This window comes from Pelobates fuscus, chromosome 2, assembly GCF_036172605.1.
Source record: "Pelobates fuscus isolate aPelFus1 chromosome 2, aPelFus1.pri, whole genome shotgun sequence".
In the NCBI taxonomy this organism is placed as follows: Eukaryota; Metazoa; Chordata; class Amphibia; order Anura; family Pelobatidae; genus Pelobates; species Pelobates fuscus.
Genome location: NC_086318.1, coordinates 334,657,849 through 334,675,623, shown reverse-complemented (window position 1 = coordinate 334,675,623; position 17,775 = coordinate 334,657,849).

Genomic DNA, 17,775 nt, shown 5'->3' with positions numbered 1-17,775 from the left:
AGAACAATTAAGCATCTCCATCCCAATACGTTTCAGATGTCCTATCAGCTCTTCCACCCTATGCGATACTATGGGCAGGCTACCCGTGACGTCATTACTCACGGCCCTATTTCACGCGGACACTCTGTGTCAGTGTGTATCATGGTGTCTGTGGACAGGGAACCGTCTCTATTCTGCTCTGTGTCAGTGTGTATCATGGTCTCTGTGGACGGTGAACAGTCTCTATTCTGCTCTGTGTCAGTGTGTATCATGGTCTCTGTGGACAGGGAACAGTCTCTATTCTGCTCTGTGTCAGTGTGTATCAGTGGTTTTGAGGACAGGTGTCAATCCATATCTGCCAAGTGACCCTATGTAGGGGGAACAGTCCCTATTCTGCTCTGTGTCAGTGTGTATCAGGGGTTTTGAGGACAGGTGTCAATCCATATCTGCCAAGTGACCCTATGTAGGAGGAACAGTCCCTATTCTGCTCTGTGTCAGTGTGTATCAGGGGTTTTGAGGACAGGTGTCAATCCATATCTGCCAAGTGACCCTATGTAGGGGGAACAGTCTCTATTCTGCTCTGTGTCAGTGTGTATCAGGGCTGGGCTTTGAGGACAGGTGTCAATGTTAGGTGATTTCTGCCCTTTATGGATTAAAAGCAGACTCTGCATCAACTGTGCAATTTTCCATGGGAGTTTTGCCATGGATCCCCCTCTGGCATGCCACAGTCCAGGTGTTAGTCCCCTTGAAACAACTTTTCCATCACTATTGTGGCCAGAAAGAGTCCCTGTTGGTTTTAAAATTTGCCTGCCCATTGAAGTCAATGGCGGTTCGCGCGGTTCGCTGGTTCGCGAACATTTGCGGAAGTTCGCGTTCGCTGTTCGCGAACCGAAAATTTCGGGTTCGCGACAACACTATTAGCCATCACTTCCAAATTTCCCCTGCTACCTCTTGTCTCAAATCCCCACAGTATCCTTTAGATTGTAAACTCATGGGCTATCTACCTATGCACTTTTGCATAAAAGAGCTTAAATGGCAAGATTTCAGCTTACGGGCAGGGCCCTCTCTACCTTTTGTATTTGTGTGTGTATATTGTATGTTCTCCACTAATTGTACAGCGCTGCAGAATCTGTTGGCGCTTTATAAATACCAGTAATAAATAAATAATAGATAGATAGTATAACTGAACCAAATAGTTTAACAAAAGTCAGCAGTTCAAATGTTATACAATTATTAAATAACATTGACAAGGGAAAATAAATGTAAAATATTTTTTAATTAAAGCAGCCAAAATGGTAAAACATTTGAAGACATTTGCAATTATCCTGTCAATTTATTAATGAGAGAGAGAGAGAGAGAGAGGTGTGTGTTTTACATTTTACTTTACTATTAAAGCTGTTTTATTTCAAATAATGAAAATATATTAATAGCAGAAACAGAATTCAGAATAGTAACCTATTGCCTGTTATTAAAGCTTAAGGGCTGCTAGCTTTAATCCCAGTAGGGCCATCTCAGCCTTTTGCCCAACTGAGGTCGATAAAATGAGAACTATTGAGTAGGGTAAGAATAACATCTTTACCTTAGAGCTTTTTTGAAAATGAGTGAAATTTCAATGTTGCTTTATAATGAAATATTTTGATTGTTATTATGTAACATAAAGCAGTACTACCCTGAAACAAAAATATGTGTTTTTTTTCTGCAGGCACACATTTGAATCATCCATGGAATATGTGAAAAGAAATACATGGAAATAAAACACATATAAACATATACAAAAATAACAATCTATTGCTTTCAGATACATCTGTAAACAAATAAAAGGTTTGATTAACATCATGAAATTAATAAATACGTGCAACACGGGATGTAATTAATTACTAATTCCCTTTCTTAAAGCAGAACTCACTTCAGATGTTTGCTCAAACTGGCAGAGAATTAAAAGTGAGCTATATTGTGTACTTTTCTAAAACTGTGGTGGTTTTTATTTTAGAATTTACATTGTACAACTGACTGCCCTGGCACAGTAAAGCATGCCATACATTATTTTAACCTGTGCAGGGTTGTATGCACAAGTGTGGCACTTTGGAAATAATACCTAAGCCAGCTTGCACTTGATTGGCACGTCTATGGAGATATCCCTGAAAGAAGGAACACACTTTGAGTATCATGATTCAAAGAGCTCACCAGAACACATTAATAAAACACCCCAATATCAAATATCTGGTTTTATTTCCGTGACTTTATTCAGTAAAGTGAATTAACAGAAATAGTAGATCAGGTAATGATTCAGTTATTTGTATTTGTAATATTTTGCCCATTACTATGTTAGATACTAATAATATTTGTAACACAAAATGGAGAAATAAAGTAAACAGAGTGCAGGTCAGGAGTCTGGATACAAGTCAAGGGCTCATGAGCTGCACCACTGTAACCAACTAATAGGGAGCTCCAATGAGGGGGTAACCCTCCAAAATATATAGGTAATAGGAGTAGGTTATGTGTAGAGTCCCACAAAGGGAAACCAACATCTAGAGAGCTCCACTGTATAAGAAATGAGGAAGGGAGGCCCTACTTTAATCAATCTAAGGATAAAAAGGGGTACGCAAACAAAAAGTATAACTTGAAAAAAAGGGAGATCTACTAAACGGTGCCCAGAGGATCAATTGTCTGGTGTACTAGCTAGCATCTAAGTTCCAGTTCCCCTAGTGTCAGGAAGGTAGTGTAAACGAGGTTAGGGAGAAAGAAGAGGCACAGGGTCCCCAGAGAACAAGGGACCGGGTAATCAGGTCTAAATGCAGATGAAAAGCCTCACACAAAAAATAAATAAATAAATAAATCTCTCAATTCACCCGAAAAGTTACCTCGACACTGTGGTCTAACCACTAGTGTCTACCTGAACCAACTCTCCCTACCAGGGCCGGATTAAGAGCCCAGTGGGCCTGGTGCTGATAATTATGATGGGCCTAATTAAAAAATCTTATTGACCAAAAACACTAAAACAGTCCTACCTCCTAAGCGTCATGTATCTGATGGAGATGATGCTGTAGTGAAACTCATAGGATGCAACTATTAGAAAACACATACCCTTTGCTAATCTCATGCTTTCATCTTTCAAGTAAACCCATACCCCCTAACAGCAGTGTCCAGTAAAGCAGGAAGTCTATGGATGCGGTAAAAGGGTGGGCTACTGACACAAATCACATAACCAGAACGTCCGAAAGGGCGAACATACACAAAAAGGGGGAATGTCTGTGTCCCTATGTCTCCCAGTCCCTTAGTGTTTGTGTCCTCATGTCTCCCAGTGTCCCCATGTCACTAGGGGACATTGAGAGACATTGGGACACTGGGAGACATGGGGACACAGATACTAGGGAACACTGGGAGACCTGGGAAATCTGAGACTCTTGGGGACACTGGGTGACAGACACGAGGGGACACAGGGAGACATGGGGCACTGAAATACTGTGATATATAGGGGACACTGGAGACTTGATAAAAACCTGGGTACAGGTCAAAATGTTGTGGTGTCCAATAAACCTGCTTAAAGCTATCACAGTGAGTGCCTGAGATTTTTTTCTTTTATACTAGGGGACACTGAGACACTACGGGCACAGAGACACTACGGGCACAGAGACACTACGGGCACAGAGACACTATGGGCACTGAGAGACATGGGGCACTGAGACACTGATACATAAGGGACACTGATACATAGGGGACATTGGAGACTTGATAAAGACCTGGGTACAGGTCGAAACGTTGCGGTGTCCAATAAACCTGCCTAAATCTATCACATTGAGTGCCTGAGATTTTTTCTTTTATACTAGGGGACACTGAGACACTAGGAGACATGGGGACACAGAGACATTGGGAGACTAGGGGACTTTGGGAGTCTAGGGAACACTGAGACACTAGGGACACTGGCACACTACAGACACTGAGAGACACCAGGGACACATGGCGATACTGAGATACTAGGGACACTGGCTGGGAGACATGGGAACACTGCCATGTCTCCTATGTCTCAGTCGCCCAGTGTCCTCATGTCTCCCTGTGTCTCCATGCCTCTCAGTGTCCCCATGTCGCCCAGTGTCCCCTAGTGTTTGTATCCCCATGTCTCCCAGTGTCCCTTTGAGTCTGTGTCCTCATGTCTCCATGTGTCCTGATGTCACTAGGACACTAGGGGACACTTAGAGACATGGGGACACTGGGAGACATGGGGACACTGAGACACTAGGGACAGTGGCTGGGAGACATGGGGACACAGACTAGGGGCCACTGGGAGACATGGGGCCACTGTGTCCCTAGTGTCTCAGGGTCATGGGCATCCGAATGGGGGGGTAAAGGGGGTACTTGGCCCCCCCCGGATTTTTCAGCTTGTGCTGCTATTTTTCGTTTTAGTGTGAGAATACAGTGCAATACCAGTGCTGGCCAGTAGGTGGCGCTGTGAATGGAGAAAGGCAGGAAGCTACAGCTTATCCCTGCCTCTCTCTCATGACTGAAACCGCAGGGGAGCAGCACAGAGGCAGCCTACAGAGCAGGTAAGTGAGGGATGGGGGGTGGGGGAGACCGCATAGAGGAAGGTAAAGTAGAAGGAGCAGAAAGGTTCTGCAAGGGGCAGGAGGGGCCAGCAAGGAATAGAAAGGGGCAGCAAGAAGCAGGAAGGGGTCGAAAGGTTTTCAAGGAACAGGAGGGTAAAGTAGAAGGAGCAGCAAGGAGCAGGAGGGGTCAGCAAGGAGCAGAAAGGGTCTGCAAGAGGCAGGAGGGGTCAGCAAGGAATAGGAAGGGCAGCAGGAAGGGGTAGGGACGGTCTGCAAGGAGTAGGAAGGGTCTGCAAGGAGCAAGAGGGGTCAGCAAGGAGTAGGAAGAGGCAGCAAGGAGTAGGAAGAGGCAGCAAGGAGCAGGAAGGGGCAGCAAGGAGCAGGAAGGGGCAGCAAGGAGCAGGAAGGGACAGCAAGGAGCAGGAAGGGACAGCAAGGAGCAGGAAGGGGCAGCAAGGAGCAGGAAGGGGCAGCAAGGAGCAGGAAGGGGCAGCAAGGAGTAGGAAGAGGCAGCAAGGAGTAGGAAGAGGGAGCAGGGAGGGTCTGCAAGGAGCAGGAAGGGGCAGCAAGGAGCAGGAAGGGGCAGGAAGAATCAGAAGGAACAGAAAGGATCAGCAAGGGGCTGCAAGAAGCTGGAAGGGGCAGAAAGAAGCAGGAAGGGCAGTAAGAAGCAGGAAGGGTATGCAAGAAGCAGGAAGGGCCATCAAGAAGCAGGAAGGGCCATCAAGGAGCAGAAAGGGATCAGAAAGAGAGCAGAAGGGCGCAAAATAAGCAGAAAGTAGCAGAAAGGTAAAGGAGCAGAAGGAGCCTCAGAAGGCAAAGAAGACTGTGTCAAATGAAGGAGAAGAAAATGAGATTGGAGCACTTCATTCTGGACACCACATCATTAGGCGTTGGTACCTGGGCCTGGCAGGGAAACTTTGGACCTTCTCATCTCCCCAGGTAAAAACAAACAATATCAGTGTTAATGTGTTCACTTTTATTTACTGAGTGTCAGGAAACACAGAGGGCCGCTGGGTAGGGGTGCCGCTGATTGGCTAGATGGGTCAGCTAGCACTCTAAGCCAATCAGTAGCTCCCCATTCATAAAAACGTAAAACATTTTTATGAATCGGGAACTAGCGATTGGCTTAGAGGGTCAGCTGACCACTCTAGCCAATCTGCAGCACCCATGCCTGACGTCAATCTGCACTTCCTGACACTCTGTTTCAGAAGTTGAATACCACTGAGCGACCTGGAGATCTGGAGCTGAAGGAAGCCTTTGGGGGTAAACCATTTGAGAGCGGTTTAACCCCTTCAAAGAAAGAGCACCCAGGGGCCTCCTTGCATCACATCATTTTCATTTAGATAAAGTTGTTATGGTGACCAGAATGTTCCTGTAATTTGATGAAAGGAACACTATAGTGTAAGGAATACAAACATATATTCCTGACACCATAGTTGTGAAAACGCTATTCACCCTGGCTTTATGTGAAAATGACTATGCTCCTTCCCTTTCATGACACTGTCAAAAAGGGGCCAAGCATGGATGTCATTACAATTATGTCCCCCCTCCCCCCCGGAAAAATTCCTGCGGACGTCCATGCTCAGGGTCCCCATGTTACCCAGTGTCCCAATGTCTCAGCGTCCCCATGTCTCGGAGCTGCTGTCTGGACTCTCTGTGCAGAACTGGTCCCCGCGGCTCAGTGAGTAGAGAGATGCAGGGAGGGAGATGCCGTAACTTCTTATCACTGCCTCTCTCCACACAAACAGCGACCCCTACTGGCCGGCGATGGTATTGCAGAATAAACTATGTTTATACTGAGACAGACATTTGTATTGCCGGTATTACTGCAATACCGGCACCGGCTAGGCAGCCTCAAATACCTGAGAAATACTTCTGAGAAATACCTGGCAACCCTAAGAAATACATGAGAAATACCTGGCAACCCTAAGAGTAGTGTGTAAAAAAAAAAAAAAAAATGTAAAAAAAAAATATTTTTTTTTTTTTTTAAAAACCAATGGGCCTATTCCATGGGCCTGGGCCTGGAGCTGCAGCTCCATCAGCCCCTATGTTAATCCGGCCCTGCTCCCTACTAAAGTTATAAATAAATAAACACCTAAAAATCAATAACCATAGTGGTAACAAACAGAAAAAAGTGCTACCAATTGCAGAGATTAAAGAAAAAGAAAACGCTTGACGCGCGTTTCTGCATGTTCAAAACGCCGTCGTCAGGAACCACCAAGTCGAGGTAACTTTAAGTGTGAATCGAGAGATGTATTTATTTTTTGTGTGAGGCTTTTCATCTGTGTTTAGACCTGATTACCCGGTCCCTTGTTCTCTGGGGACCCTGTGCCTCTTCTCTCTCCCTAACCTCATTTACACTACCTTCCTGTCAGTCGGACACTAGGGGAACTGGAACTTAGATGCTAGCTAGTACTCCAGACAATTGATCCCCTGGGTACCGTTTAGTAGATCTCCCTTTTTTTAAAGTTATACTTTTTGTTTGCATACCCCTTTTTATCCTTAGATTGATTAAAGTAGGGACTCTCTTCCTCATTTCTTATACAGTGGAGCTCTCCTGATGTTGGTTTCCCCTTGTGGGACTCTACACATCACCTACTCCAAAAAATATTTGTAGCCTATCAGGTTCATCAAAGTAAATGTTCTTTTGGAGGATATCATTTTAGTTACCATATGCATCAGCCAATAACCAAACAGATGTTGGTTGCGTGTTTTAGAGTGAAGCGTTAATTTGTCATTTGACACATTTGTATCCATGACCTTGACCCAAAATAAATAAGAAAGGGAAGTAAATTTTATTTGGAATAAATCACTTATGGTAAATAGCAAAGGTAGAATATATGAAATGGGGTACAGTAGGTAGGTTGAAAACCCACAATGTATTTCCCAAATGACTATGCAATACAAGGGGGCATTACCTTCAGGATTTTTGGATATGTGAGAAACAAAACATTTCTTATTCTTTGTACTATCCTTAAATTAGTCTAGATAAAATAACATTTAGTATCTCCCAAGAGTGAACAAATGTTCTGGATGTGAAATATGTTGGTACTTTATTAAAAAACAATAATTGAAACTTGTTACCAGTGTAATGATTGTTTAGTAAAACGGAACTATCATTAATACACATGTATGCAAAATTATTATGCAGCTCAAGCAGGAAAATAGATATGTTCTAAAATAATGCAATACAGATTGCAAAAAGTGATAGTAGCTAAAATTGCTATAGAACCTTGGTTCCAAGAGAGATAAGACCTATCCCATTTACATGTCTCAATTGTGTACCATTTTATACAAAAGAGGTTTATCTCAAGAGACACTTTAAATTGTTTATATTGCCTTCTTGGAAACTGTAACTATTTATATGGAATGGATTTACACGATTTTCTGTTCGATAAAACCTTGCCTGCAATCTACAGTCTAATTGCATCAATAGAAGTGCTATTTTAGCAGTGAAGCAGCAGGTATTGATGCAAACCTTGGTGATCTTAATTTATATTCCACTTTCCCTAACCTAGACTAGTTATCACAACCTCACAACCTCATTTGAACTTGACAAACTTTGCCCTCTAAAGTAACCTATTCTTCATACGTCTTGCAGAAACATGATTCTCTGTTGGCAGGCATTTATCCTTTCCTACATGGTAGCTTCATTTCCAGTATTAGATGTCAAGGCCTCATCTACCTGAGATAATCTGTTTTGCATTATAATGAAACATGAATATTTGAAAATAGCAACCTTTGACAAGAGCCTCATTATGTTGTTCAAATGCATTTATCTGTACCATAAATATTCTATATAAATTGTGTCAATAGTTTAGGATTTCCTGTACTTTTCCATCTATATATTTTGTGGCTTTGCTCCATTTTTATACCTTCCATCACATTAAACAAATTCTGTACATTGTTTAGCTTTATTTTTATGTATTTGTATTTGCAATTTAACTGCTTGCAGTTTGCTCCAGTGGCGTCACAAGCGGGGTGCAGGGGTTGCGGTCTGCGCCAAGGTGAATCACGGGGGGTTGACACCACTGACACCACGCAGGGATGGCGCATCCATAAGGGGGCACTAGCATCCGCCTTAGGGGGCACAGGCTCGGGGAGAGGGGGAGGCGCAAGATTGGAGTGACCGGTAGGAGGGCACACAGTGCTCCCTCCTGCCAGTTTTTGTTTTACTGATTTGTGATTTTTTTTGTGCCTTGAGGGCTGTAATCTTTTTCCTTCAGTAATATACATTCAGTGTGTCAGGTTTTTTTAACTAATTCTAGGGGAAAAAAAGCATTTTAAAATGTGGTGGTGCTGGTTGTCATTACCTTTTTCACCCTCGTAAAAAAATAAAAATTATGAAATCCCTCTTGCTCTCTGCTCCCCTTTTTTCAATACCTTTCATTGTAATGGTTTTGCTCTGCCTGACAGTCTTGTGGTGCTCCCTTTACAAACATAGTTGACAGAAGCTGATGAGGACCTATTTTTTTTTTCTTACACTGAAGGATGGTCACCAATGCTACAGAACAGATGTATGTGAAAGCGTTGTTCTTGCCAAGGTGGAAAGAGTAAGTGAATGGTTTATTGCCCACTGACTTTTTTCTTTCATGTTTTAAAAAATTCCCTTTTTCCACCTTGCTCCCCTTTTTTCAGATTATAATTAATCATTACAAACTATGTTCTTTCACTTCATACTTGAAATTTCAGAATGGGCATTGCAAAAATGGCTAAAATGGCATGGCCATTCGACTAGGTAATGGGACAGCCATTATTTCATGTTAACACAGTCATAGGCACCATTTTTGCTGCTGCCCACATGGCTTTCCAATTTTTTTTGCCACCGAAAGTCAAACAGTTGCATGCACTATATTTTGTCAATCACCAAAAATGTTAATTCTATTTAAGTCTATCAATAAAACCTTTTTAACAATCTTAAGTGATTGATCTGTTGTCTGTTCCTGCTTACAGTTTACTGTACTGACCCAGTATATATTTGTATAGAGCTAGCCGATCCACTCTGAGACACTTTTTTTATACAGAAAACAAATGCAGTTTTTCTATCCTCTCTTCATAACTAATGTGTTCTATTATTATTATTATTATTATTATTATTATTTATTATTATTATAGCACCAACACATTCTGCAGTGCTGTACAATTGGTGGACAATTGGTGGACTAACATATATGTCATTGTAACCAGGCAAGTTGGACAAACAGGAACAGAGATATTGAGGGGCCCGCTTCATAGCACCCACCCGACAAGGGAACTTGTAACAAAGCCACTGATAGGCTTGAGGTGAGGGAGGACAAATTTAGATTTTGATCATGTGAATCAATAACCCTTTTTAAACATGATAGTACCTTACTAGCTTTTACAATGGCAGACCAGCATTACACAGTGTTTATTATTTGCCTAGTTTCCTATGTATATTTGCACTAAAATACTTTTAGTTTAATGTTATCCCTAATTCAATCCCAATTCCTTATTCCAAAATGCATGATTTTGCGGTAATCTATGTTGAATCTCATCTGCCACTTGCCTATCCAGTCCTCAAATTTATCCAAATCTCTCTGTAGAAAAATCATATCATTTTCTGTTATCTTACCTAATTTAGTGTTTCTGCAAACACCAGACACATGACTTTCAATGCCAACTTCAAGTTAAACTTCATTTATAGACATAATCGGGCATATATAAAGTTTTCCAATATTCATCAATATTCCGTATTTTCAAACACTTAAAACATGAACAGAAAGTGCACATTTTACCTCTCCTTCAGTGTCTTTTCTTCCTTTAGCCCAGGTGCATCCTCCCTGCACCCACCCTCCCCGCAACATGTGCTTGTCTTCTTTATGAGAAGCCTCTGATTGGTAATTTCCCTAGCACAAACTTAAAATCTGTGTTGGGGAAAAATGTTGGACTTGGAAAAAGCTGAAGGCAAGATATCTACAGCTTTTGCATGATTTTTTTTTAGATATATCCTCAATGACTACATGCAGTTTTTTTTTATTTTATTAGTTTTTTTTTTTATTAGTTTTTATTGAAATTTTTTTAATTTTACATGGAGCAGTAAAATATTCATATCGAGACACGCAGGTCTCTTTTGCAGTATAACAAGTATTTTCATTGTATCACATACAGTATGGATGATATGTTACATTTTAGTAAGTCGCGTTGTGCTTTATGGGTTGATATTGTTTCAAAGGAGTCATAGTTGAGGAGTCATAGTTTATTGCCTGTAAGTTGGGGATTGTAACATGTTTCAGTCCGGTGTATGCTGGTGGTATTTCAGGGAGAGTGCACAGGCCCTACCTTGTAGCAACTATATACAAAGAATACATATCTACCCACTATGCATGGAGACCACTGTCTTATTGTTAGTGTTGCATGTCAACCTTTCCACTGTCCATTACCGACAACCTCCAGCCCCATATATAAGGCTGTGATCGGTTTCTGAGTTATCTTAATGGGGAAGGAGCTCAAATGATGCTGCTCTGTATGTGTACTCCCTGTGTCATCCCAGCATTCCTAAGGGACCCAGAGTGGACCTAAGAGAAGATACTGCAAAGGTGAGGTAGAAGGGGATAGAGTAGGAGGGAATGGTCATGGTCATGGTCTGTATGCAGAGATCTTCAAACCAGGTGAGTTCCCTATGCAAGCTGTTTTTATGTGGGAGCGAGTTATAATAATGAGTCAGTTGCATGTAGCAAAGGGAGTCCAATGGTATCCTTGGTCTGCCCTCTAACATGGAGTCCAGACTTCTTAGAGTCCCCTCCCACGGGGCCCTCTGGATAGGTATGTGCTCCCTGTCTCCAAGGAAAGACTAAGCTCTTGAAGGGAATTCTCCCCCCAGCTTGCTGTTTGTCACTGGTAATAAGGGGCTGGGTGTGGGTGAAATATGCGTCTGCTCTCTAATCGATTTCCATGTTCGCAATGTCTGTGACACCGGTCCCCCACCGTTCTCATTGCACGGGTCTCCAGGTCCTCCCAACCAGACTGCTGATTCCTAGACATGTGCAATTCGTTTCGGTCCAAATATGAATTCAGACGAATTTCGGGAAATTTGGACATTCGGGTACTTCCGAATTTCTGAATAGCCGAATTGCCGAAGTGCCGAATTGCCGAATTGCTGAGGTCCTGAAGTTCCGGAATTACCGAATTTCCTAAGTGTCGAAGTTGCCGAAGTTCCGAAGTTCCGAAGTACCGAAGCACAGTATTCCCTAAGAATTAATATACTTACCCAGTGAAAGAATGAAAAATGTTACACTGTATACAATTTTAAATAAAAAGTATACAAACATAGCCAGGATTCAGCTGTAAGCATTTGCAACACTTACAACAATCAAGTAACATACATTCATATAAAATGTTTGTTACTTAGCCAGTCAGTGTAATGACAGTAATGAATAAGTAGATAACTCCCTAATTCCCACGGTATTAGGGAGATAGATACTAAAAGGCTGAATGACCTAAATTGGTCTCTCAGACAAATTTAATAATACTAAGTAAATATTACTTAGTATTAGTAAATTATGCCCCTATTCGCTATACTGCGAGTAGGGGCATGTCTATTAAACAGTGAGCCTATGGCTGCTCACTTAAAAAAAAAAGTCCCCGCCTCCCGAGCCCCCACCCTATTGCCCTCCCCGGCCTCCACCCCTGAATGGCGGGTTCCGAAATTCCGAAGTGTCGAAGTGCCAAAGTTGCCGAATTTCCGAAGTGCCGAAGTTCCGAAGTTGCCGAAGTTCCGAAGTGTTGAAGTGCCGAATTGCTGAAGTCCCAAATTGTGAAAGTCCCGGATTTCGGAATGCCGAACCGAACCGAAAAACTTTCCTATGCACATGCCTACTGATTCCAGCGATGCATCAATGTCTCCTCTGTCCAAGGCTACCCACTGTTTGTGTGGTTTGTCTGCATGCCATTCGAGGATGCGTTGCATTACCGTGGCCTGATAAAAGCATTTACAGTCAGGTAGCGCAAAACCCCTTCCGTGACAGGGTAGGAACAGTATGTCATGGCGAATACGGGATCTTTCCCCCCTCCACACATATTTTGATATCGACTTGAAGACCGATGCTGGCAAGGCCAGTGGGATGGTCTGCAGGAGATACAAAGCCCTAGGTAAAATATTCATTTTAACAACCTCTATTCACTCATGCCATGTCACATGTGGGTACGCCCATCTAGCCAGATCAGCCATCAGCGTGTTGAGCAGTGGTATGAAGTTGTGTTGGTAGATATCTTGAGGGTCCGTAGTGTCACGGCAAGGGTGTATAATGTATTATTACACCCTTGGAATATTATCCTTTAATGTAATTTGTATAGTAAATGGCACAAATTACAGAGATGTTATTGCTGAGGTCAACAGGGGTTACATCTTTTGAAGCTGGGACCCCCACAGAGGTCAGTTGACAGTTGAGAGTTGACAGTTGGCTCCAAGACTTTGTGTCATCTAGTCCTTGGGGAAGAGGGATTATTATTACGCTGCCTGTGTTTTACTTGTTTTTTCCTGACTACCAGCGGAGATACCGTGATTATACTGCTACTCCGCTACAGTGAGTAATTAGGACTTCTGTATTTTATCCCTTTTGTTTTTATCTGTTGTTGGTGTAAATAACTTGTTTATCATATATTGTTATATGTATGTGACTATTCTTTGTTCATAATAAACATTCATTTATTAAGTTCTTCCTTTGTCTGGTTAAGAATCACGTTACCTGAAGAGACTAGTTAGTATTTTTGTAATTCCTTAAATATTGTACTAGGTAATATTTGGTGGGTTTTATTGTTGATTTATAGTGATGTCGCGAACACAAAATTTTCGGTTCGCGAACGGCGAACGCGAACTTCCGCAAACGTTCGCGAACCGGCGAACCGGGTGAACCGCCATAAACTTCAATGGGCAGGCGAATTTTAAAACCCACAGGGACTCTTTCTGGCCACAATAGTGATAGAAAAGTTGTTTCAAGGGGACTAACACCTGGACTGTGGCATGCCAGAGGGGGATCCATGACAAAACTCCCATGGAAAATTACACAGTTGATGCAGAGTCTGGTTTTAATCCATAAAGGGCATAAATCACCTAACATTCCTAAATCACAATGGATATGGATTGACACCTGACATATGACATATTGACACCTTGACATATGGATTGACACCTGTCCTCAGAAACCCTGATACACACTGACACAGAGCAGAATAGGGACTGTTCCCCCTACATAGGGTCAATTGGCAGATATGGATTGACACCTCCTCAGGGACCCTGATACACACTGACACAGAGCAGAATAGTAACTGTTCCTCCTACATAGGGTCACTTGGCAGATATGGATTGACACCTGTCCTCAGAGACCCTGATACACACTGACACATAGCAGAATAGAGACTGTTCCCACTACATAGGGTCACTTGACAGATATGTATTGACACCTGTCCTCAGAGACCCTGATACACACTGACACATAGCAGAATAGGGACTGTTCCCCCTACATAGGGTCACTTGGCAGATATGGATTGACACCTGTCCTCAGGGACCCTGATACACACTGACACAGAGCAGAATAGGGACTGTTCCCCCTACATAGGGTCACTTGGCAGATATGGATTGACACCTGTCCTCAGAGACCCTGATACACACTGACACAGAGAAGAATAGGGAATATTCATTAAATGCCAAACATTGTTATACAGGGGAATATTCAGTAAATAAGGATAAGGGGGGGGACCTACTGTCCTCCCCCCCCCCGGCACACACCCCTGCGTGGTGGGTGGGGCCATAAATCACAATGGGGGGGACCTACTGTCCTCCCTCCCCCCCACTGTGAGCGGTGGGTGGGGGCCATAAAAAAATGAGGGGGGGACCTACTGTAGGATGTTGTATCGATCAGGTAGTGTAAGGGTTACGCCCGCTTCACAGTGACAGACCAAACTCCCCGTTTAACGCACCGCAAACAACCGCAAACAGTCCATTTGCACAACTGCAAACTCCCCATTTGCACAAGGTTGGATACCAAGCTAGCCATGTCCGTTCCTTGTCCTCACTGATGTCATTGAAGGTCTCTTCCTCCACCCAGCCACGTACAACACCAAGGGTCCCTGAAAGTATGCCAATAAACTGAACAAATACAAAATCTCCCAAGCAGGAGATCTAAAACTGGCATAGGAAAAGGTTAGACAACTATAATAAAGTGATACCTACAAATCCTAGTGAGCATAGGTGTATAATAGAGGGAGAAAGGGAAAGCAGAGTAATGCTTCCTAATACCGTGGTACCCTTTGTTAAATTAAATTGAGTAATGGACAAAAGTCTTTATTGTATCATTTATAAATAACAAAGGGATACTATACTCATTCCCCTATAGTGGCAAATTGTTTAATACTGGTAATACTATTACCTATTATATAATATTGGCAGGGGCAAGGACATTCCCTCTAAATAGATGGGTATAGGCAGAGAGTATGGAGACCGGAGTGATAACGTGTCAATAAGGTGATATAAAGTTAAATGTATCACAGACACACAGCCACCCTTTCTCTTAGCTAGTTTCCAGAAATGCTGGATAGGTAGAAGGGCTATAAAGACTCAGAGAGGTCTAAGAAGAATCCTCTAAACTAGCCCTAATCTCCTTCAAGGGTGTTCTAAGCTAAAGCTCAATCTAAACGTTTAGATGACTGCCTGATTTCCCATCACAGATGCTGGCTAGGAATAACACTGTGCAAGACAAAGAGTGGGTCTAAGTGCCCATAGTGCAGTAAAGTGTCCCTAGTGAAGTGAAAAAGAGAATAATGAGCTGGAGCCCAAGAGAATAACGAGCTGGCGCCCTATCAGGGGTCATGTATATGGCATCGATTTTAGGAACCGGAAGATGGAAAAAGATGCTTGGTCGGTCCTCCTACTTCAAATTTGGGGCACTGCGCGTGCAATCTAATGTGCCACCAGATAGGAGTGGTGTGTTAAGTAGTACTATTCCTATCAGTTTAATCCCTATTATGTGCCTTTTTTTTTGGTTTGGTTTTTGAAGCCACAGTGCAGCAAAATAAGGCCCGAAAAATAAGCATGTACACATGCCTGAAAAATTAGGTATTGTTGCAGCCGCTGCTACCAGAAAAGCAGTGCCCAGAAAAATTGATGTTTGTTTCCCAGGCAGAAAGTGCCCTAAAACATTGCGGCTTGAACCCTAGTTGGTGGTGGATAAGTCACGCAAGTCAACCGGCATTCAGAGCTAAAATACAGCAGCGTGTGGACCATTTTTAGCCCAAGGCAGCTCATCTCATCAGGCCTTTTTTAGTTGAATGTATCGCCCACTGTCAGTCCCTTCGGGATCCATCCCTCATTCATCTTAATAAAGGTGAGGTAATCTAGACTTTTTTGACTTAGGCGACTTCTCTTCTCAGTGACAATACCTCTTGCTGCACTGAAGGTCCTTTCTGACAGGACACTTGAAGCGGGATAGGCCAGAAGTTCTATTGCAAATTGGGATAGCTCAGGCCACAGGTCAAGCCTGCACACCCAGTAGTCAAGGGGTTCATCGCTCCTCAGAGTGTCGATATCTGCAGTTAAGGCGCGGTAGTCTGCTACCTGTCAGTCGAGTCGTTCTCTGAGGGTGGATCCCGAAGGGCTGTGGTGATGCGTAGGACTTAAAAAGCATGTCCTCCATCAACAACACGTCTTTAAAGTGTCCTGTCCTTGCCGGCGTGGTCGTGGGAGGAGGAGGATGACTTTCACCTTTTCCCCTGTTAGATTCCCGTTGTGCTGTGACATTACCCTTATACGCTGTGTAAAGCATATTTTTTTTTATTTATTTTGCAAATGCTGCATCCTTTCCGACTTGTTGTAATTTGGTAACATTTCGGCCACTTTCTGCTTATACCGGGGGTCTAGTAGCTTGGACACCCAGTACAGGTCGTTCTCCTTCAGCCTTTTTATACGAGGGTCCCTCAACAGGCACGACAGCATGAAAGACCCCATTTGCACAAGGTTGGATGCCGAGCTACTCATTTCCTGTTCCTCCTTCTCTATGATCTCAATGAAGGTATGTTCTTCCCCCCAGCCACGTACAACACCACGGGTACCAGATAGGTGACAACGAGCACCCTGGGCTGCCTGTTGTGGTTGGTCTTCCCCCTCCTCATCAAAGCCTCATTCCTCCTCTGACTCCTCTTCCTCACAATCCTCTTCCAGCGTTGCCGCAGGTCCAGCAAGCGATGCTGATAAGGCTGTTTCTGGTGGTGATGGTGACCACAACTCTTCCTCTTCCTCTTCACACTCATCTACGGCCTGATCCAGCACTCTTTGCAGGGCACGCTCCAGGAAGAAAACAAATGGTATGATGTCGCTGATGGTGCCTTCGGTGCGACTGACTAGGTTTGTGACCTCCTCAAAAGGACGCATGAGCCTACAGGCATTGCGCATGAGCGTCCAGTAACGTGGCAAAAAAAATCCCAGCTCCCCAGAGGCTGTCCTAGCACCCCGGTCATACAAATATTCATTAACGGCTTTTTCTTGTTGGAGCAGGCGGTCGAACATTAGGAGTGTTGAATTCCAGCGTGTCGGGCTGTCGCAAATCAAGCGCCTCACTGGCATGTTTTTTCGCCGCTGGATATCTGCAAAGTGCGCCATGGCCGTGTAGGAACGCCTGAAATGGCCACACACCTTCCTGGCCTGCTTCAGGACGTCCTGTAAACGTGTGTATTTATGCACAAAGCGTTGTACGATCAGATTACACACATGTGCCATGCACGGCACATGTGTCAACTTGCCCAACTTCAATGCCGCCAACAAATTTGTTCCGTTGTCACAAACCACTTTGCCGATATCCAGTTGCTGCGGAGTCAGCCACTTTTCCACCTGTGCCTTCAGGGTGGACAGGAGAGCTTGTCCGGTGTGACTCTATGCTTTCAAGCAAGTCAAACCCAAGACGGCGTGACACTGATGTATCCGGGATGTGGAATAGTACCTGGGGAGCTGGGGGTGTGCCTTTATGTGGAGCAAGACGCAGCAGAAGAAGAGGACTCAGCCGAGGAGATTATGGAAGAGGATGGAGTAGGAGGAGTAGAGGAGGTGGCAGCAGGCCTGCCTGCAAGTCGTGGCGGTGTCACCAACTCTTCTGCAGAGCCACGCATTCCATGCTTGGCAGCCGTCAGCAGGTTTACTTAATGCGCAGTGTAGGTGATATACCTGCCCTGACCATGCTTTGCAGACCAGGTATCAGTGGTCAGATGGACCCTTGCCCCAACACTGTGTGCCAGACATGCCATTACT